This window comes from Rhinolophus sinicus, chromosome 3, assembly GCF_057876585.1.
Source record: "Rhinolophus sinicus isolate RSI-liver-muscle chromosome 3, RSI-T2T, whole genome shotgun sequence".
Classification (NCBI taxonomy): Eukaryota; Metazoa; Chordata; class Mammalia; order Chiroptera; family Rhinolophidae; genus Rhinolophus; species Rhinolophus sinicus.
This window is the reverse complement of record NC_142503.1, coordinates 43,289,185-43,311,852: the sequence shown is the minus strand read 5'-3', so window position 1 is coordinate 43,311,852 and position 22,668 is coordinate 43,289,185. Positions and strand designations below refer to the sequence as shown.

The following is a 22,668-nucleotide window of genomic DNA, read 5'->3' as shown; positions in this document are numbered from 1 at the left end:
AAACCTCCACCTCCCACACTCCCCCCCACCACCACACCCTGGATACAGGGGTTCCAGCTGACCTCCAGTTCCATAGTAATGAGGGCGCTGAATAGCCAGATCGACCACTTAGGTTTGGAATTTGGAGTTTTTAGATTAAATCTAATGATTTTAAATGTTAGCAATCTTTTTTTTTTTTTTTTTTTTTTAAATATTGAGGATTAAATAAATATTTCTTCTGGTTGGATTTAGTTTATGAAATTTGCAAACTATGCTTTAAAGCTTTGGCTTCCTTGATCTAAAAATCTCCAAAAACAGTTCTCTTAAAAGTCATCAGTGGGATGGGGTGGCTAGTTAGCTCAGTTGGTCAGAGTGTGGTGCTAATAACACCCAGGTTGCCAGTTTGATGCCCACATAGATCACTGTGAGCTGTGCCCTCATAAAAATAAAAATAAAAAAGTCATTGGTGGGGAGAATGATCCAATAGCAAAGTAGATAAAGTCTGTGTCTGCCTCATCCCATGAACACATCAAAATTACAACTAAGTTATAGAGCAATCAACCTGGAGAACCATCTGAAGTTTGGCTAAACAGAAGCTTTACTAAGGATATAAAGAAGCCACACTGAGAGGGGTAGGAAAGGTAGAAACGCAACTGGCCCCAAACCTCCATGTGGCAGATAAAAATTGGGAGGGCTATCTCAGCCATGGGGGTTCCACAGGAGAAACAAGAAACCCTAGCCTCACACCAGGCTTCCCAGCCAGGAGTACTGGTGCCAGGAAGAGGAGCCCCCACAACATATGGCTGTGAAAAACAGTGGGAATTCCAACTATCCAGGTGGGACAGAAGGCTTCGAGAAACATAGCCATCCTCTTAAATGGCTCCACACACAGACTTGCTCGCAGGACTCACCCTATGTTCCAGCAGAGGGATGGTGACTCAAGTGGTGTCAGAGATATACAGGGGGTGGGCAGACTGAAGTGTGGCGTCTCAGTGGGAGGCCTGAAGGACAGTCAGCATTTTCCCTGTATGGGGTCCTTCACCCCTGCAGCCAGCAGGTGGGAGCCATCTTTCCTGTGTTGAGCATGCCCCCTACGTTTACAGTCAAATCTGAATCTGACTGGTCTGCTGAGCTCCACATCTCCGCCTTGCTAATTCACTGAGACCCCACCACACCCAATTCCATGCTGCAGGAGGCTTTATTGGTGGCTGAACCTTACCTTTACTGGAGCTAGCAATTGGCACCAGGTGGAAGCAGGCCTCAGTGTGTTCTGGCTTTTTGCAGAGCTACCCCAGGGCCAGTACTGGTGGCAGCCATCCTCAGGTCACAATGTGGCCTCTCCCACATGCCTCCAGATCCAGCACAGGCAGCAATCAACCATGGATCTCTCTGTAGCTCCTACGAGGTAGTCCCCAATGAGTCACCGGCAGTGGCTTACATGGGCCTGCACCAAAGCCCCTCGCAGAGGCTCCAGAACCAATATACTTAGAGGTTGGCTTCAGACCACAGCAGAGCACTGCCCAATTAACCCACAAATGGCACAACCAAAGGGTTGTCTCAACATGCACCAGAGCCCACTGAGGCAAATCCCACTCAGTGGGGTAAGCCCTCCAGCACAGCAGCCAGTAAGCTATGGACATGGCTAAATCCCATAGCTCATCAGCCTGAGGGTCAGTCCCACCCACTGACATGTCAATAGCAGTCAAAGCTCAAATATAACAGGAGGGACACACAATCCACACAAAGACACTCCTGGAACACCCAGAGCCAGTGACAGGGAGACTGTGCCAGGGCACCTACTAGATAAGGCCACCCAGCAAGAGACATAGCAGATGAATACAAACACAGAGAGGTAGCCAAAATGAGGAAACAAAGAAATACATCCCAAATGAAAGAACAGCAGAAAACTCCAGAAAAAGAACTAAATAAAATGGAGGCAAGCAAACTACCAGATACAGAGTTCAAAACAATGGTTATAAGGAACTTAGTGAGAACTTCAACACAGAGATAGCAGGCATAAAAAAAGGACATAGAAACCATAAGAAAGAACCAGTTGGAAATGAAGAATACAATAACTAAAATGAAGCATGCACTAGAAGGAATCACCAACAGACTACACAAAGCAGAGGATCGAATTAGCAATTTGGAAGACAAGGTAGCAGAAAACACCCAATCAGAACAGCAAAAAGAAAAAAAAAATGAGGACAGTTTCCTATTTTAAGAAATAATGACTGGAAACTTTCCTAACCTGGAAAAGGAAACAGACATACTAGCTCAGGAAGTGCAGAGTCCCAAACAAGATAAATCCAAACAGGTTCGCACCAAGACACATTGCAATTAAAATAGCAAAGGTTGAAGACAAAGAGAGAATCCTAACAGCAGCAAGAGAAAGGCAACTAGTAACTATAAGGGAGCTCCCATAGATTGTTAGCTGATTTCTCAACAGAAACTTTGCAAGCTACAAGGGAGTGGCAGGAAATATTCAAAGTGATGAAGAGCAAGGATCTACAACCAACAGTACTCTACCTAGCAAGGCTATCATTTAAAATCAAAGGACAGATAAAGAGCTTCCCAAACAGAAAAAAACTAAAGGAGTTCATCACCACCAAACCAGTATTACAAGGAATGTTCCAGGAACTTCTTAAAGAAGGGAAAAGAAGATTAAAAATATGAAGAATAAAATGGCAATGGTTACATATCTATCAACAATTACTTTCAATGCAAATGGATTAAATGTTCCAATCAAAAATATGGGGTGACTGAATGGATAAGAAAACAAAACCCTTACATATGCTGCCTGCAAGAGACTCACTTCAGATTGAAAGACATAAACAGGCTGAAAGTAAAGTAATGGAAAAAGATATTTCATGAAAATAAAAAATAAAAACAACAAAAAAGCTAAGGTAGCAATACTTATACCAGACAAAATAGACTTTAAAACAAAGGCTATACAAGAAACAAATAAAGACCCAGTAATCCAACTTCTGGGTATTTATCTAAAGAAACCCAAAATGCTACTTCAAGGGGATGTGTACATCCAAATGTTTATTGTATTATTATTTACACTAGCCAAGATGTGGAGGAAGCCTGGGTATCTGATGATGGATGAATGGATAAAGAGGAGGTGGTACATACGTACAATGGAATATTGCTCTGCCATGGATGGGAATGGGTTCTTGTCATCAGCAGGGCATGGATGGATAGAGGTTATTGTGCAGAGTTAAGTATGCCAGACAAAGACAGATGCAATATGAGTTCACTTATATGTAGAATCTTTAAAGAACAAAATAAACAAATAAAACAGAAACATATTCATAGATACAAAGAACATTTTGATGGTTGCCATATGGGAGTGGTGTTGATGGGGTGGGTGAAAAACGGGAAGGAATCAATACGTACTAACTGGTTGGTACAAAGTAGTTATGAGGATGTAGAGTACAGCAGAAGGAACATAAGCAATAATATTGTAATAACTATCTATGGTGTCAGGTGGGTACTAGATTTATCAGGGTGATAGATGGGAGGAGGACTGGGGCACAGGGTGAAAAAGGTGAAGGGATTCAAAAGTACAACTTGGTAGTTACAAAATAGTCATGGGGATATAAAGCAAAGCATAAGGAATATAGTCAATAATATGGTAATAACTATGTATAGTGCCAGGTGGGTACTAAACTAGTCAAGAGGATCACTTCTTAAATTATACAAATGTCTAACCACTACGCTATACACCTGAAATTAATACAAAATAATATCAAATGTTAACTGTAATTAAAAAATTACAAAGGGGGGAAGGTGAAGAGAATAAAAGGTTCAAATTTCCAGGTATGGAGCAAATGAGTCGTGGGGATGTAACGTGCAGAATGGGGAGTATACCCAATAATATTGTGACAGCATAGCACGGTGTCAGACGGTTTCCTGGACTTACGGTGATCACTTCTTTAGGTATATAAATGTTGAACAACTGGTGTATACCTGAAACTGATATAATATTGTAGGTTAGCTATATTTTTTAATAGAAATCTTTTTTTTAGTCATCAGTGATCTCTCAGCTGTCATAAACAGTAGTTTTTCCAACTCATTTTCCTCAACCTTCTTGGTGTGGGTGGCATGCTTTATCACAAACTCCTCTGTTAAACTGCCATAACTAAAAGTCTGAGACTCCACCCCATCTCCTTATTAGTCTGTCTTGTCCCCTTGTTCTTAGGCTTTTCTTACTTGACCATTTTCTTTTTCCTCTTTTAAAAAATCTCTAATTGCAAAAATTATCTGATATCTGGCTTCAACTGTTCCCACTACAGAGCTCGCTTTCCCCAAAATCTCAGTTTCTCTCCTCAACGTCAGTCTCAGACTTGTATGTATTGGGTCCAACAACCCCAGAATAACACTGTGCTGACTCATCCTCTTCCTTAGCACTGTTGCCGCCAGATTCAATTATTCCATCTCTTCCTTCTGAGCCAGTAAGCCTCAAACTTTCCCCAATTTTCCCCTCTCTCAACACCCAATCCGTCATCACTTCTCTTCTGTGCCCTTTGAAAAACCAGTTGTAAATGTCTCCACTTCTTCTTTCTTCCTCCTTGACTCTCATTAGCTCAGCTCGAAAATTAATCATAGAGAACCCGCATATCCGTCCCCCAGGGCCAGGCCCTTCCGAGGCCATCTTCCTGAAAGGTGTACATCCGGACCCTCCTGTACTCAGAACCATTAAATGCCTCCCGTTGCTTACATAACACGGAACTCAAGAACTTTTCAGCCTGTTCACCTTCCACTCCCTTTCAAACCTCCTGCATTTCAACCAAACTCACTTCTCTGTTCCCTAAACACACCTCCCTCTCTTTGCTTAAGCCAGTCTTCTGCAAGAAACATCTTCCCTCCCCTCTACCAAAGTCCTAAATGGCAAGCAAAGCCCTTTTTAAGTGTCCCGGCTGCTTCTTGACTAATGTAATCCTTCTCTTCTCTGAAACCCCATCAGCTACCCTCTCTATTCCTCTGGCGGAACTTATCCCAGAGGAGCTTTGTTAGAGTTCATGGTGCATGTGTTATTTCTGTAAGACAGTGGGCGCCTTGAAGTGGCAGGCTTTGGGGCCCAGTTGCCTTGGACCCCTCACAACCTTAGCACAGTGACATCCCTCTGCATATCTGAGGAGATGACTGGACCAGTCTCCTGACTGACTGTAACAGTACAAATAATCACATCACAGGTTTTTCGCCAGCTGGGTTGAGCCTAGTAGTAGGAGAAAGTGAGGCCTGCTTGTCTTTCAGGCTGAGGCAACCGTGGGATTAGAAACGATATATACATTGCGGGCAAGTTACAGGTGCAATCTCACATTTCTCAATTTGGCTTGACACGGGTTTCTGTCAAGTGAACTTTACATGTTATTTCCAGTTCTCCTTCCAATTTGAGATTCGAGCTATTGCTTAGTCACAAGGATCGCAAACTCCTTTGTGTCAAAAGAGGTCTCCCTGAAGATCCCCCACGCTCCACCCCCCACCCCTCCAGTAAGTACTCTATCCACTTCAGTACATCGGACTTGTCCTGCTCCAGGAGTCAGCCCACAGCATCTGACCTACAAAGTTGCCTTGGACTGTAAAGTTTTCATTTCGTTCTCCTTAAAAATAAATGTATTTTTTATTGAAACAGGAATACATCCTATATGGTTAAAAGTAATTTGAACAGAACAAAAGTGCACTGAATGTAAAGTCTTCTCCTTCCCACTCTATACGTGTCTCAGTCTCCTAAAATACAACCACTGTACCATTTTTGAGTACTCCTCCAGAAGTTGTCCCTCCCTTGCAAATATATATATAAAATATAATTACGTTTTTATAGGAACAAAAGGACACAATGCACACTCATGTGCTACTTGGTGTTTGCTCTTAACAATGCAGTAACTTATAAATCTAAGTTAATACATGGCAAAGCCCTTAGAACAGTGTTGTGTGGCCCAGAGTGAATGCTAAATAAATGAGTCTTCACATGGAATATATCAGAGGATATCAGCATTCAAGCGTTTATACCAATTAGACCCCAGAAGCACCCGGAAAAGTGCTGTGGTTCTGCTGGACAAGAGCTCAGAGGGGCTTCTTCCTGCTCACATCCCCAGAGATAGGCTCCCTGCAGACTTGGCTGTCACTTCAACGCCTTGTGAGGCATTTGGAGGAAATGCTGCCACCACCAGAGCGCTTGCTTCCCTCAATGTTGTCACACCTGCCTCCCGCTGATTCCAGCAAGTCTAAACATTACATGGAAGAGTAAAGGCTTCATAAAGGGTTTGGCTGCAAACACTTTCAGAAAACTGACAAAAACACGGTCTTGCACTTTAATTTGATTACATGATAGCAAAAGATAAATTCCCCCCTCCTTCCCCCCATACAATGAGCTATAATATGTTGAATCAGAATCCCAAACACTTTTGCATAGGCTCAGCTCTGCACTAGGTCACGGGGTGTTTCTAGAAGGTAATGTGGAGTCCCTTGTATTTGGCTCCTGTCCCAAACCTCCCTGACTGCGTCCTCTTGTTACAGCAGAACTCACAGGAGGTGTAAATTAAGAAGTTGATCAGGGCGAGGGCAAGGCTGTGTGTTCCACTGGCTTCATGGGACTAGCAGTGAAGTCTCAGTTCCCCCTCATCAGCGGTTTTCAGTTGGAACAACTTTGATGTGAAACCTTTGAAGAACGCATCCCCTGTTTGGGCCATTTTCAGTTCCCCAACCAGGAGGTCTGCAGCACTTCCTGTTGTTTGTTTGCATACCTGCTGAGCCTTTCACTTTCCCCTGCTGACAGCTAGGGTACCCAGAATGCACCTCATCGGAGGAGCAACCACATGGCAGGAGGGGGGACGGAATCAGGGTAGGGCCAGAGCTGTTTGCATGTTGACTTTTGAGGGGGTCTGGTAGAATTTCGGAGAGCTCGTGACTGCATTTGGGAAGGAAGCTGGTGACTTAAATTAACAATGAACATCGACCAATCCTGAACAGACAGTTGAGAGTAAATTTAAATCCATTCTCCCTAGAGATTTTTCTTTCCAAGTAGACATGGGTTTATGGGTTTGCTGACACATGTGCACATACACACAGGGTCCACCAGGCAACTGAAAACTGGAAGAAAGAGTGGCACCCCTGAGCCTCATCAGGGGAAGAAACATGAGATACTTGACCCCGCCGTGTAACTCGCTGAGAAGCTTATGTGGGGTGAGGGAGTGGGTCAAAACAGGGCCATCACAGACAACTGTTCTTGCCACTGACTCTCCAAAACATCTCCCAAAGCCCTACAGCACCCGATATACATACCCGCATAACCGCACAAATGCAGGGAAAATGAGCCTCTTTTCATAACAGCTGCAGCTTCTTAACAGAATGCTGACAGCCACCAATGATCTTTTCACTGAACCTATCACACAGACTAGCCCAAAGCCTCTGTCCATGAGAGTATTAATAATCCAAGAGGAAGTTGAGTAAACAGAGCACAGTTACCTAAAGTGGCACTTGGCCAGGCCACCTGGGCCAACAGAGATCCAGAGGCTACTGAATGTCGTCAACAGTTCTGGACCAGAACCAGAAGAAACTTTTGTGAGCAAAATAATAATCAGGCCAACTTCCTAGGGCCCTGGGTGTGAACACCAAGTTGGGGTCAGAAGGACACCCCACACAGTGTCTCAGGATTCACATCAACCTGAAAAGGACAGCCAAGGATGCACTAGGTGTCACGATGGGATGTGGGCTGCAGGCTGGACATTGTGCTGAAGGCGAACTGACCAAACCCCCTGCACAGATGTGAGCCAGGAGTGGGGCATAAGTTTAGGGAAGGGATCAGACACTCTCTAGGGAAGGATGGATGACAACTCCCTGCAGCTGTCTGGAAAGTTCAGGGCTGTTGAGACGTTCCAGTGACTTTAGAAAATTAAGATGTTTGGGGTAGCAGTTCCAGACAAAACTGAATTTAGTCTAGCTTCCAGTTGTTCAGGCCAAAATCCTTGGCGTCATTCTTGATATCTCTCTCTCTCTCTCTCTCTCTCTCTCTCTCTCTCTCTCTCTCTCTCTCTCAGAAAGAGAGAGATCCAATCTATCAGGAAATCCTAGTGGCCGTATTTTCAAAATAGATCCACATTCTGCCCATTTCTCACCACCTCTGTCACTATCTATCACCCTAGTCCAAGCAACTATCATCTCTTACCTTGATTACTGACACGACTTCTCCAGGGTTCTTGTGTTCACCCCTGCTTCCCTGCAGTCCACACAACAGCCAGCGGGATACTTGTAAAATGTAAGTCAGTAGTGTCCCTTCTCTGCTGGAAACCCTCCAAAGGCTCCCCGTCTTACACAGAGGAAAAGCTAAAGTCCTTCCACTGCTGTACAAGATCTTACACAGTCTGGCCCATGGACCCTGGACCCTCACCTCCTGCTCCTCTCAGCCTCACTCACTCACTCCAGCTTCCTCCTCCACCTTGAACTGCCTAGGACCACTCCTGCCTCAGAAACCTCCTCAAATGCAGTTCCAATGGCCTGGGAAGCTCTTTCCCCAGATGAAGTCAGGACTCATTCCTTCAACTCCCTCAGGCCTTTTATCAAATAGCTACTCAGAAAGCTCTGCCCCACCTAAAATTGTAAGTGTATACAAATCCCCTTTGAACAGCTCTGTTCTTGTTCATATCATTTATCACTTTCTAATGTTATATGTAAACACACGCACATATATAGAGTGCATTTATTATATATTTATTAAACTTTCTCTCTTTCCCCACACCAAAGTGCGAAGTTCCATGAGAGCAAGGAATTTTATACAATTTGTTAATTGGTGGCTCCTTTGAGCCTACTACAATGACTGGCATATAGACGGCTGCCAGTACCATAGTTTAAATGAGCAAATAAAGTATTTCATGGGCAAAAGCCGTTGACTGTCTGCTTCATCAGATTAGGAGCTCCTCCATGGCAGGAAATGGCCCATCTACTCATTCATACATGTGGTAAGTATTTATCGAGTACCTATTCTATAACAAACACTACAATGGGGTCTAAAATATAATGGTGAATATATGAACATATATGGTCCTGCCATCATGGAGCTTACAATTTAGTGACTACAGACAGATACTCAACAATTCACACAAATAAGAAGATAATTACAGTGACATAAATGTACTATTAAAATAGTCCAGGAAAAACTATATTTTGGGTTAGGTTGATGGCAGAGGTGATGGAAAGAGCTGAGCAGATTCAAGATTATTTAGAAGATAGAAAATACAGGAATTAGATGGGGTTGGGGAGAATTTTATGACAAAGGTGAGTCCCAAATTTCTGGTTTAAGAAACTGGCTGGATTGAAGTTTATATAAATTGGTGTAGTAGGCTGAATAATGGTCCCTCAAAAGATATCTATGTCCTATATCTGGAACCTGTAACTGCTACTGTCGTGCAGGGAGGCCTGCAGGGTCTCTGCTCCCGCTCCCCACACAAGAATGCAGGATATGGTGAGGCCAAAAAGGAACACCCATGGAGCCATAGGTAGGGGAGTCATACCACTATGGTCTCACTGGAGGCTGGGTTCACTGGACGTGCGACCTGCTGTCCGTTTTTCTGCCAACTGACCGACGACTCTCCTCCACTCTCCTCAGCTCTCCTCTGTAGCCGCAACATTTATATTAGTGGCCAATGGCTCAATGGCTACAGCTGACGGCCAACAAGCCACAGCTGATGGCCATCTACCACCCGAGCCAGCACCCCTCCATATGAGGCCGAGAGCCTGGAAATTGCTCTTTGGGGCTCTGTCCCCACAGCTACCTTCTGAAAAAAAAGGTATTTGCAAGTGTGATTACTTTAAGGCTCTGGAGATTATTCTGAACTATCTGGGTGGACGCTAAGTGCAGTCCCATAAGAGAGAAGCAGAAGACGAGTAAAAGACACATATACACACAGGAGAAGACAATGTGAAGATGAAATACAGAGATTTGAAGACTGGAGGAATTTGGCCACAGACCAAGTGTGATGGTTAATTTTTTGTGTCAACTTGACTTGGCCATGGGGTGCCCAGATATTTAGTCAAAACATCCTTCTGGGTGTGTCAGTGAGGATGTTTCTGGATGAGATTTACATTTGAATTGGAAGCCAGGGGGAAAAAGATTGCCCTCCCTAATGTGGGTGGGCCTCATCCAGTCAGTTAAAGATCTGAGTAAAACAACAAAAAGTCTGAGTAAGAGGGAACTTCTCTTGACTGACTGTTTGAACTAGCGAATACATCTTCTCCTGCCCTCAGCTTGGAATTTATGCCACTGGCCCTTCTGAATCTCTTGCTTGCCAGCTACAGATTCTGTCACTTCTTACTTTCCATGGTAGCACAAGCCAGTTCCTTATAATGAAGCTATATACACAGAGAAACATACACTCTTGGTTTCGTTTCTCTGGAAAACCCTCATTAATGCACCAAGGAATGCTGACAGCCACCAAAAACTGAAAGTGTCAAGGAACAGATTCACCCCTAAAACCTCCAGAGGAAGTATCATCCTGCTGACATTTTGATTTCACCCCAGTGGAATTGACTTTAGATTTCTGGCCTCCAGGACTATGAAAGCATAAATGCGTGCTGTTTTAAGGTGATCCGCTTATGTAATTTGTTACAGAAGCCAAAGGAAACTAATGCAATGGGAACCCACTGTGGGAGAAGCATCTAAGGGTAGGGGGCATCAAGATTCAGGTTGGAACATAAAACCTGAGATGCCTGTCACACACCTAATAGAGAGGCAGACCAAGTGGCGATCCTGCTGGAATGGTCTGAGTAGGGGTTAAAAAACCCAAGGTCCCAGGTACTGGAAAGCATGAGAAGTGGAATGAGAAGTAAAGACGGCCGAGCGCCATGTCTGAGGAACTCTCAGCATTGAGAGATCAGGTAGAAAGGAAGACCGAGAAAGAAACGGGAGAGAGAGTATGGGGTCTTGGAGGCCAAGGGAGGTAACTGTTTGTGAACAACAGCGTGATCAGCTCTGGGGCAGAACCCAGTCTGGTGCAGACTTAAGAGTGAATGGTTGAGGAGGAAGCAGAGACAGCCACTGTGGGCAACTTATCCTAGAAGTTTGGTTAGTTTGGAAAGTGCATGAAGAGAGCACATGGTTGCAGGAAATATTGGATCAGAGATATTTTCATTCTTATTTTCAGATAGCAGAGTTTAAGGCATTATGCATAACTTGGAAAATAACCCAATAGAGTAGAAACTATTAGAAATGCAAGTGAGGGTAGAGTTACCTGCTGACGCCTGAGAAGGCTGAAAGGGAACAATTTTGAAAATTTCCATACCCAAGACCAAGACCAAGGACATCAGATTTTCTGAGTTGGGACATAGATGCCAGTCACCTTTAAAGCTTCCCAGGTGGTTCCAAGGAGTGGTCCAGGGGACTCAGAGCACATCTGGAGGGCATAGCATAGGGTCCAAGGGGATCAGGTACAGGTGCAGGTGCACATAGGTTTGGAAGTTTGGTGGGTGTAAGTTATGGAGTTCCCAACTTCAACTTTATATTTCCAAAATGCAAGACATGTGATAAGTATGTGCTGAGCGTATGATGGAATAAAGGGGAAACTGAGGGCTGAAGAAAAGATATGTTTCATACTGAGAGTGGAAAAGGGAAGACGCCCCACCTGGGGAAATGTGGTAAGAGTGCTACACAGGGCTGTGAATTTATAGCTATACCATCTATCCATTCATTCAACTGACATTTGTCAGATAGCAAACTAGGCTGTGGGGACAAAAAACATAAACAAGACATTGTCCTCACAGATTCCACAATTCAATGGAGGACGGAGTCACGTAAGTGAACAGAAGATTCAGGAGCTGTAATAGAACCAAGCACAACAAGAGAAAGGACTCTTACCTCTGAGGGAATGGAAATCTTCTCCATGACAGTACTTGGCGTGTAGGATGCACTTGAGACATGTTCACTCCAAGCACCTTGCTGCTGTGGAGAAATAGAGGGGAAATGACAACTGAGCTCTTACTTGGGGCATGGCTAAAGCAACCCTAAAACAGTGATGGCATAGCAGCAGCCCAGGACCACGGGAAAGTCTCAAAGCTGTCAGGAAGGGTGGCTATGCTGAAGTCAACACAGGATTTTCTACATGGTAATCTCCATGTGACATTCAGAAAGTGGTCACTAGGTGGCAGGATTAACATTTGCAAAATAACTGCCAGTGGCTGGATACTAGTAGGTAGGAATTAATCTGATACCACTTGGTGTCAAAACCCCAAACTTCCTGGCTTCCTTGCAGTTTCCGGTGTCCTCATTATCAGCACAGAGAAGAATAGTAAATAAATTATGGATGTAGGTCACTGTTTAATGTGAACTGACTGACCTTGGTTATTTAGTTTCATTTCTCTCTAGCCTCTAGAACTATGCCGTCCAAAAAGGTAACCACTAAGTCACATGGGTCGCTTGAATCCTGGATGTGTGGCTAGGGCACCTGAAAAACTGAATATTGAATTTTATTTCATTTAATTCATTTAAATATAAAAACTGATAGTCTTTAATTATTGAACAAATTTAAGTATGCTTGGAACAACTTGGGTACGTCAATCTACTTTTTCAACTGTACATTTTGTGAAATCGAAATACAGCTCAAGTACTTCCCATGAAAATGTAGTGTCAAACTGAGATGTGGCATAAGTGTGAAATACACAGTATGGAAAATAGAAGGTAACTATCTCATTAATATTTTACATTGATTACACTGATTTCTACATTGCTTGATATTATAATATTTTAATATTGAGCTAAATAAAATATGTTATTAAAATTGATTTCACCTGCTTCTTTTTGTAGTTTTACGTGGGTGTGTTTGTCTGCTCACACTGCTATAACAGAACACCATCAACTAGGTAGTTTAAACAACAAACATTGCTCACAGTTCTGGAGGCTGGGAAGTCTAAAATCAAGGTGCTGGCAGACTCAGGGTCTGGTAAGGCCCTTTTCCTGGTTTGGAGATGACCGCCTTCTTGCTGTATCCTCCCTCATGTGGCGGAGAGAGATCATCTCTCTTGCATCTCTTTTCCTAAGGGCACAAATTGCATCACAAGGGTTCCACTCTCGTGACCTAATTACTTTTCAAATGTCCCACCTCCAAATACTACCAGATTGGAGATTTGCACTTCAACAGGTTAATTTTGAAGGGATACAAACATTTAGTCCATAGCAGGGGCCTACAAGAAAATTTAAAATTACATATAAAGCTCCCATTGTGTTTCCAGTGGACTGTGTTGTTCAGAAGGATGTGTGGAGTCAGCCCAGGCAATGGGATTTCTCTTTAATGAAACAACAGGAGACTGTGTGAGTACGTGAAGGGCAAGAAAGTGACTAGGGAATGAGGCTGAGCTGGAGATCACAGAGCAGCGGGCCGGCACTGCTCTTGACCATGAGACCCTAACCCAAAGGACATTTTTCATTTCTAGCCTTAAAGGGAAAGTGGATTGAAATCCTGCAGAGATAGGGTGGCTGCGCAGAGTCTCTTGAATTTCACCTTGAACCTTCTCCATATACAATCCCTTACTTCTAAATCAGGACCCCTCTCTGCTCTCAGAGGCACTGGCCACAGTTTACACCCTGTCTTGACAGCAGTTTCAGAGAGGGTTGTGGGGGCGGAGAACAGGGTTCAAAGGTTTCTTCCAAACATTGGGTCAAACTAGTTGTTCTGGTGGCTTTTTCCCTTCTTCAGACCTCACAGTCACCTTCCTTCTCCTATTTTATCGCCAGTACAGGACACATTAGGTTTAAGCCCTATGTTAGCCACGTAGCTGAATGACCTCGGGCAATTCATTTAGCTTCCTTGTCTTTCTTCCCCCAGAAATGACTGCTCCACGTGTAGTCGTAAAGATTAAGTGAGTTAATATCTGTAGAATACTTAGAACAGTACCTGGCCATAGGAAGCACTGTGTGCTAGGTATTATTATTTTCTCAGGAAAAAATAACTTTTTTTCCCCAGCTTCCTTGTAAAGATGGTAAATAGTTGGCATTTTAAGTTGTAATTAAAAAAAAAAAAAAAAACACAAACTTCCAATCCCAATTTTGCAAATGACAGTATGAAGAAAAATGTAACAACTCAAAAAAAGGCACATTTACTCTAGTACTGCGACCTATGGTGAGGCTATTTTCCTGGTAGAATTCTGGATTGGGAATGGGCCACCTTCGGCCTAGTACAAGTTTCCCACTCCATCCCCTGCAGAAAAACAGAGCCTGAGGCCTGGCGCCAGCACGGCTGCAACAACCTGTCACAGGTCTTGACTGTGGTGGAAGTTCAGCCATTCCCATAGTAGCACCATTTTGACCTCAGAGTTGATGTCTCCAGACTATAAAATGGCATTGCCCCACCCAGGTTGGTGGAGTAGGGGCATTTTCCTCAGAAAACCACAGACTAGGACACAAGGGCTGCGAGCTCAAAGTCTGGTTCTGACATTATTGACTTATATGAAGCAAATCTTTTTTGTCATTCGTTTGGTTTCTTATTGGCTTTTGAATATTAATGTGCACATGCTTCAAAGCTACAAGTCAGCCTCACTTTACACAGCAGATTATACGTGTAGTTCAATTTTGAAAAATTGGGTCATCAAAAAAAGCAGTAGATTTGGTTAGTGTAAAGGAATTCTACAATGCAGTGCAGTCATAAATAAACTGGTCCTTTGGTAAAATAAATCATTCTATTTTATCAGTTCTACAAATTTACATTTTTATGGTACACTTATTTAAAGCAAATTAAACTATGTTTAGAAAGTGAAAAGAGAGACTTAGAATTTCCTCTTTCTTCTTCTTCTTCTTCTTCTTCTTCTTTTTTCTTTTTTTTCTTTTTTGTTTTGTTTGTTTGTTTGTTAATAATAGACTGCAACAGAAACAGATTATGTTCCAAAGAGGAAGATTATGCTAGAATTGAAGCTACAATCTTACAGTTTTCTCATACATGGCCATTGTTGATTGTATCTCCATGTAAAGGCTTTTGTTCTTACCTTAATATCTATTTATGGCTGGTCTTATCACAATGTAGGTTTACTCAGCAAGACAAAATGGATTTTCCCTCCCTTGCTAAAGATCCCAAGACATGTCAGTTCTTGGCTTCCTATTTTCTTCCCTACAGGTTCCACATACTTACATGGAAAAAAAAAAGGCCAAAAGCTAGATTTACACCATCTTAGAAGCGAACTGCCTGCTGTGTTGGTCAGTACCACGCCGCTCGGGGTGTGATGCATCCTAGGAGTATTTAGGGCCCACTACTCCCAGACTTACCTCAAAGCAGGCACATCCCATTGGAAGCTCAGACCTGAGATCCAAGGTACGTTTCCTCTCCAAGCGTATTGGCCGCTGACCTGATCAGGCATCTGGGCAACCTCAGAAGACTGGGAGCCAATGAAACAAAAGTTCTAAGGAAAGAAAACAAACGGTTTTGCCTGAGACTTCCAGAGACCAAGAAACATGATGGAAAAGCAATCAGATGAATAAGGGGCAAATGGGGTGGTAAGATGATGGAGAGCCACAGCTAAAGATGAGGTTCAAAAGTACAAAGGAATATAAAAATCTGAGGCAAGGGGTGGGAAGTTAGAGAGAGAAACAACAGAAGCAAGGACTGAGTGCTAACAAAACAGACTTCATAGAAAAAGATTTTCGGAAAGGAAATGTGAATGTAATAGAGGTGAAATGGGAAATAGGCAAGGAAATGTGCTTATGAGACAGGCACAGGAAAAGAATAAAGAGGCCTTTTTTCTGAGCACAGAGGCTGAGGGATTGCAAGGTTTTGACAAACTCTCTATCTCTACCCAAACTGTTAAACTCCTACTATTGGGGTTTGTTTTGTTTCTAAATCAGAAACAATAGCAACTTGATAAACACTTGTAAATGCAATATTTTTCATGATTTTGAAATAAAAAAATCTCTCAAATGTGGGTTGCCCCAAATCTGCAAACCTTCCCCCAAACCCAAAATCTTTATTAGGCTCCAACTATACAGGAGCTAAGAGAGAAATTTGGAACAGGTTTTATTAGTGCAATTTATGGGAATTGGGATTTCAGGAGTCTACTTGGGGGCAAATAGTGCCTCTCTCTGGGGGAGTAAAAGTGAGAATAGTTTGGTTCCAACTCTGCTGTGTAAGAGTCAAGCCATCTCTAGAAATCTGTGTAGAAAACATGAGCAAGTGTTCAGATGTTGCCACAATAAAAGCCCTCTGAGCAGAATCTTAACCTTGACTTCTAGTCTCTCAGCTCTTCCCCTAGCTCCTTGTTCCTCTACCCATGGCACCAGCATGTAGGCTGACTACTCAAGAGCTCATGTGACTGGAGAGAGCCTCCCTCGCAGGAGGAAGGAGCAGCAGTAAGCATAGAGGCTACGCAAACCTGGTGAGCCACATTAATTCACTTCTTTGCATGTACACATATTTTCTCTCAGCTCTACTTAACAATCAGCAGTCATGATGTGCCCTAATTACAACGATAAATTGGACCTGGGGCAAGCCACCTCCTGCTCCATCATTAAAGAGGACTATTTACAGTGGCCTTTGTAGTCAATCCATCTCCTTAGCACTGGGAAGTCACCATGGCTCACAGTGGTCACTGGTTGTGAGCAGGGAAGCCCTTGGTGGCCAACAGAATCAGGCATGCAGCAGCTAAGCAGTAGCTCAGAGCTGTAGATTATGCATAATTAAAAACAAAAAAAAAACCACGCAGCTGTGTGAAGTCAGGAGTGGCCCACAGGTCTGAAGACCAAGTCAGCATGTCCCTGGCACTTACTAAGTCCAGATGTCTTTATCTTCTGGGCAGGAAGTCAGAGTCTGTCCAGATGGCATCTTGATTGCTTTCAGTCTAGCTGATTACATTGCTAAGGCTGACATCTCTTCCAAATACCCTCTCCATCCAATGAAAATGTGGTTGTTAAATAATTGCCAGGAAGAATCCCTGCAGAGGACAGCAAACTGGGAACCGAGTGCCTGGGACTTCCATGCTATGTAAATTTCCTGCCCCACAGCTTGAGCGCTGGGCTTCTTTCTGCTCTAAGCAAGGGGATTTCTGGAAAGGTAGTGTGGTGAGGGCCAATATCATCACTCTGGGACCAGACAAATCCAGGCAGGAGTCCCGCATCCTCTACTTTCTGACCTGGGACCTTGTGTGTCTCCCTGAACCCATCTGGCCTCAGTTTATTCACCTAGAGATTTAGGATAAGGCTAGGACCTACTTTAACAAATTATTTTGAAGATTATGTGAGATAATGCATGCCAAGCTCTTACAAGAAGAGTGCCTGGCACCTGGTAAAGGTTCCCTGAGTACATTTTCTTAGTCGTCTGTTTATTTTTGTCCCTGGCTTTACTGTGCCTTGCAAGGAACTGCTCCTTAACAACACAAAGCTGACGGAGGGCGAGGGACCAGCCTAGTCACCAGCCCGTGGAAATAATAAATCATTCTTCAGAGTCCTTTATGGGTTAGCCTTCGTTCACAAGCACTCTTGTGAAAGAGTGCTCAGGGCAGACACCATTTTCCTTTTTATAGCAATTGAGATTCTGAAAGGCTAATGACTTGTCTGAGGTCACACAGGGAGATGTGCCTGAAGATGGATACCAGTGAAGGCTGTCGAATGCCTGTCTGTTACTAACCCCACTCACACAAGGGAGTCCATGCTCCACAGAAAGCAGCGGGATGAACAAGGCCCCCTCAAAACACCACCATCTCAGCCCCTACCAATGCTTCCTATAGTCCCGATGGGACATTCTGAGGTTCACCAGAATGAAGAAAGGATGTTATATTGTCCTTTACAGAAATGGCTGCCTTCCTCTTTGCTAGTTCAGAAAATCCTTTCCTTCCATGCTTCCCAGTAAAAAGCCTGACAGGAGACAGGGTGTGAAAAATGTTTCAGAAGGCCCAAAAGTAAATGGCTTGATAATAATGTGAATAATCTCAGCTGTTAGAAATGGTAGACCCATGTTGTTCTTTTCCATTCTTTAAGAAAAAAGATGGCAGGGCTGGATTAGATTATTTTCAAGCTTCTTTTTAGCTTTACATTTTCTGATGTTACTGTACTGCTACTTTATCTCAGAGTTGAGAGTGTATCTCAGAATCCCAATTTCCAGTCCTATGGTTTAGTCCCCATATCTCACTGCCTGTTAATATCATATTCATGTAAAGCTTCAGAGAAAAACCCTAAGGATGCCTTTAACATTTCTGCCTTTACAAAGTATGCCATTTGAAAGAGAAGTTACTAAATGGCACTGATCGTGTGTTTAATTAGAAGTGAAGGCTTGACAGATACTGTAACATATTACATATATTTCTAGAAATATATATGCATATCTGTACACACACACACACACACACAACCACAGGTAATACTGAAACCTAGACTTGGGGAAATGCCCCAACACCAGAGAGTTTTTAAATTGTTACAGTGCACGCCTCAGGTGTGTATGTTTCTAATATCAGTCATCTGGGGAATAGAGGAATCCTAGGGCAGGAAATGAAGACTGTCCCCAGATTACAAAAGGAAGAACTCCCCCTTCCCCTGAGTACAGAAGCCAGGAAGGCTTTGGCTCTGAGATGTGAAAAGGCCTGGAGTGTTTTGGTGGTGGAGGTGATCTGGCTATGTCATATGAAGATACTGGGCCTGCTTTGTTGGAGATGTTGGTGGTGGTGGCAGTGGTGCCGTCAATAACAGGGCAGAGGAATAGTCAGTTCTGGAGCAGTCGGGTCAAGTGTGGCATTGTGAAGTCATCAATAAAACTGAGCTTGGACTCAAGCAGGATGTGAGAAAGCCATGTCCTCTCTCTAGGTGGAAGAGGGACATAGCATCACTTCTGTCTAGGCTTGTGACCTCGCAAGAGCCATCAACTGCAGAGGCAGCCACGTAGCAGCATGACAAGAAGGCCTGAGGGCTGTTTCAATGTGCCCACGAGGGAGAACAGCAGGGAACCCCTCAGAGAAATGTCAAGATGATTCTGAGAGGGGATTTACTTCTGGCCTTCATGGCTCTGAACCTTGAGTCATAATAATTTGTAAATAAATAAATATGGAGAAATATAATGGTAAGGAGTAAAATTGACCATAAAATACATTAGAATATTTAAGCTTCAGTAGAATTTTAGATGCAAGTAGATTTAATTATCTGGGGGTAGAGAGGAAAGCAGGCATGACCCAAAAAGCAGAACAAAAATTAAATGTACGGAAGGGGGTAAAAAGACAGCTTAATACCATCTGGTGCCCAGAAGCATGTAGTTGTTTGCTAACATTGGATCACAAAAGCATTATTTTGTTTTGCACACCCTTGAAAGAAAGTAAATAACCTTTGGGTTATTTTGAGGAAAGGGCTTGAAGAGCCAAACAAGGATTCCTAGGACCCCACATCACTCCAGATTATAATCACCTGGAAATACAGGGCAGTGAGTGCACAGGTCTCCCAGACAGGAAAGCACAGTTCTGTAGAGTCACCCATGGGTGGCAGCTGACCCAAGGGATGCACTGCATGGAAGCCTGGAATAAAAGACAGGACGACAACAAAAGAATGATGTGGGATGTGTGTACATGTATCATATAAGGGTACTTGAACTATATGAAATGTCTTGGGTCCATTAATCTGCTGTTTCTCCGCTGACGTGTTTACAGATCAGTAGAAATAAATGAATTTCCGGTGACTTACCTGATCATCTTTTTCTTTCCTTCTCCGTATCTGTGCAAGAATCGTTCTTAGAATGGGTGATGGCATTTCCGTCCCTAAGGGCACTGTGAATGCATTGGGTTTGCAGCAGTCGTGATGCCCATTGCTCGAGCCAAACCTCTTCATTTTTCACGTTGGCCAAGAAGGTGTAAGACCACCTGGAGTAGGAAAGAAAAAGCACTTGTCAAGAAAAAGCCAGTGTAAGTCCATTTTATTGGCTCAAGCCAATGACTGTTTCATAACTAAAATGGAAAGCTTTGTTTTAAAATGGAGAAATGGGATTTGAGATGAAGAAGTAAGTGTCTTACAGATAAGCTGGTCCAACTCCATCACTTTACGGGTGAGGAAATTAAGACACAGAGAAACTTTCCCAGATCTGTATTATTAAAAAGGAAAAGCATACACAACTACTGAATGGTAAAGCTAGGACCAGAATTCAAGTCAGTGTTCTTATTGGGAGATTTAGAAAATATTCAGATGAAAAGACTATTAGGGACTATAATGCATGAATTGTGACACAGTGGGACAAAGTAGAGATTTTTAACCTGGAAAGGAGATGATTCGTGGGCATAATAACTATTTTCAAATACGTGAAGGACTGGAAGGTAGAAAAAGGGCTTGAACTTGTTCTGTTGGCCTGAGGAAACAAGGTCAATTGTAGTGAAGTTAGAGGAAAGACTACAGAGGTTCAGAATAAAACCATTCAGTCAAAATTTGCCGAAAAAAAACTAATGCCAGAATAGTAAGCTTTCTATCACCTGAGACATTTTCAGAAAAGACTGGAAGATAATGCAGTGTGTCTGTTTTTGTCCACTGAAAGGCACGGAGTGGGGATGCAGAGGAGGGAATTCAGGCATGAAAATCATTCGGATTGGGTGACCTTTAAGAGTATGTGATTCTTTACAACCTGGGAACAAATAAGGATTTCATTCCTGCCTCTGAGCTCTTAAACCTATCTTCCTATCTGTTTACAATAGTTTAAATTTTAATCTATTTTCTATTTCAGGGTATTATGCCCTGAATATTTGATTTGAATGCTGTGGCAGGAGGTCACTCATATTCATTTATTCTCTTTTACTCTTACACAGTTGCAGTGAGTCTTTTGAATCCATTATGCAAACACATGCAAATCATATGCAAATCGTGTGGCCTTAGAAAATGACAAAATCTTAACTGAGCCATCAAACCTTTCCTTAAGAAGAAAAGTAATATGCCTTTTCAATGTTTTGGGGGTAGGAGACAATTTCCTGAGAGTGATATTTACATGACATTGGAATTGGTTACTCAGAGGAGTCTTTGCCTCACAGACTTCATATTTATATAAGACTTTAAGGTTAAAAAAGCATTTTCACATAAATGATCCCATTTGATCCTCATAATTACGCTGTGATGTTGGCAGAACAGGAATTGGAATTCCTGTTCCATTTTTCAGATGGGAAACAGACTCAGAGAAGTGAAATTACTTACCCAAGTTCATTCCCTTGATAAGCAATGGGTCTGGCCCTCCTTCCAGTCTAGATTCTTCCAATTACACATGATGCGTGCCTTCTTTAAAGCAAGAAGGTCTGTCACCAGTCTGTGTTTTGCCAAAAGCATCTTCAGATGTGCTTTTGTTGATGAGGATGACATTTTAGATGTGACCAGAAAAGTCTAAATATTTGTAATCGCCTTAGAGCAGCACCTAGTACATAGTTTCTCCAACCCCCTCTGCTTTTTGGCATCTGCTGTGAAATCTGATGAACTTTCTTCATCCCATCCTCTCTTCCTTGAGGAGGCACCATTCTTTCTTAAACTATGGAGCGTAATAGCACAGTCTCTGCAGTGAGACTTCCTGCATCTGAAGCCCTCACCCACCACTTTCCAGTTGTGTGGATTTGGAGAGGTCATTTCATTTCTCTAAACATCAGTATCTACATCGATGAAGTGAGATAAATAACAGTACCACTTTGATAGAATATGTGATAAGGAGATTTATAAGAAAAAAAAAACAAACCTGCCCAGTGTCTGACACATAATAAGTGCTCAACAAATGCTAGCTACTATAATTGTTGTGTTAGTTGAGCTCTTGGAAATGGAATTGGAGAATGGTAATGCTAAGTATCTCCTATATGCCAGAAGGTTGGAGAACAGATAATGTTTGAGGTACTGTGTTTCCCTGAAAATAAGACCTAGCCAGACCATCAGCTCCAATGTGTCTTTTGGAGCAAAAATTAATATAAGACCCAGTCTTATATTATAGTAAAATAAGACGAGGTCTTATATTAATTTTTGCTCCAGAAGATGCATTAGTGCTGATGGTCTGGCTAGGTCTTATTTGGGGGGAAACAGGGTAGCTAAATTCAGCCCAGTGAGGAATGCTTGCACTTTCGCTTCCTTTAATCACCACCACACCTTGCACCATAATGAGGGGAACTGCAATCTTGCTCCAAAGCTATTGCTAAGAAGAAATCGAGCCAAGGCTGACATCCTTACCTCTGCCCTCTTAGCCAGACTGCTCCTCTACTTCCCTGAGTCAGGTTGGGAGGGAAGAAAGGGGCATCCACCCAGCTGCTTCAGCAGGCCCGAATCACGAGGTGGAGGGATGGATGTGTCTTCCTCCTGCACCAAGACCAGAAGTGGATACTGATGAGATGGCCAAGGCAGAAACAGAAGTGCAAGGAGCAGCTCCACTCCCTTTCTAGGATCACCCTGTTTCCTCTCGCTCCAGTTCCCAACTCCAGCAGGCACCACTGCTGGGCTCAGTCCTCACGTCCGCCCCCGCAGAGTACTCTGCCTTTGAAGCATGCCCCAGCACCTCTCCCCGTCACTTGCCTAGGACAAGTAACAAAATGACGTCCTTTGTGAGGACAGCTGCCTGCTTCCACAGCCTCTCTTAAGGAAAGGGACCAGAAGCTCTTGGAGTTGGCCAAACCCTAAAGTCCATAGGAACCATTGCACTGTGTCCATGTGACCAGCCGAAGAGGGCTGCACAACCGATTTGGGTTTGCCAGGAAATGCACTAGACCATCCCAGGGCTGGGTCCTCAGCTATTTTTGGCAAGGATG

The 22,668-nt window shown here is 43.2% G+C and overlaps 1 long non-coding RNA gene across 2 annotated transcripts in view; it reads right to left on the bottom strand.

Moving 5' to 3' along the window:
• The window catches only part of LOC141570700 (uncharacterized), a 61,310-nt gene extending 38,731 nt beyond the window's left edge, over window positions 1-22,579 (bottom strand). The window contains exons 1-5 of one of the 2 annotated variants that reach the window (XR_016020625.1): window positions 22,097-22,579; window positions 19,607-19,782; window positions 19,334-19,440; window positions 15,224-15,357; window positions 11,831-11,914 (exon numbers count right to left, since the gene is read on the bottom strand). This is a non-coding gene — a long non-coding RNA (uncharacterized LOC141570700). Of the gene's footprint in view, window positions 1-11,830; window positions 11,915-15,223; window positions 15,358-19,333; window positions 19,441-19,606; window positions 19,783-21,091; window positions 21,677-22,096 lie in introns of those variants that run through there. The other variant, XR_016020626.1, reaches the window with a different exon arrangement.
• Between the last annotated feature and the right edge of the window lie 89 nt (window positions 22,580-22,668).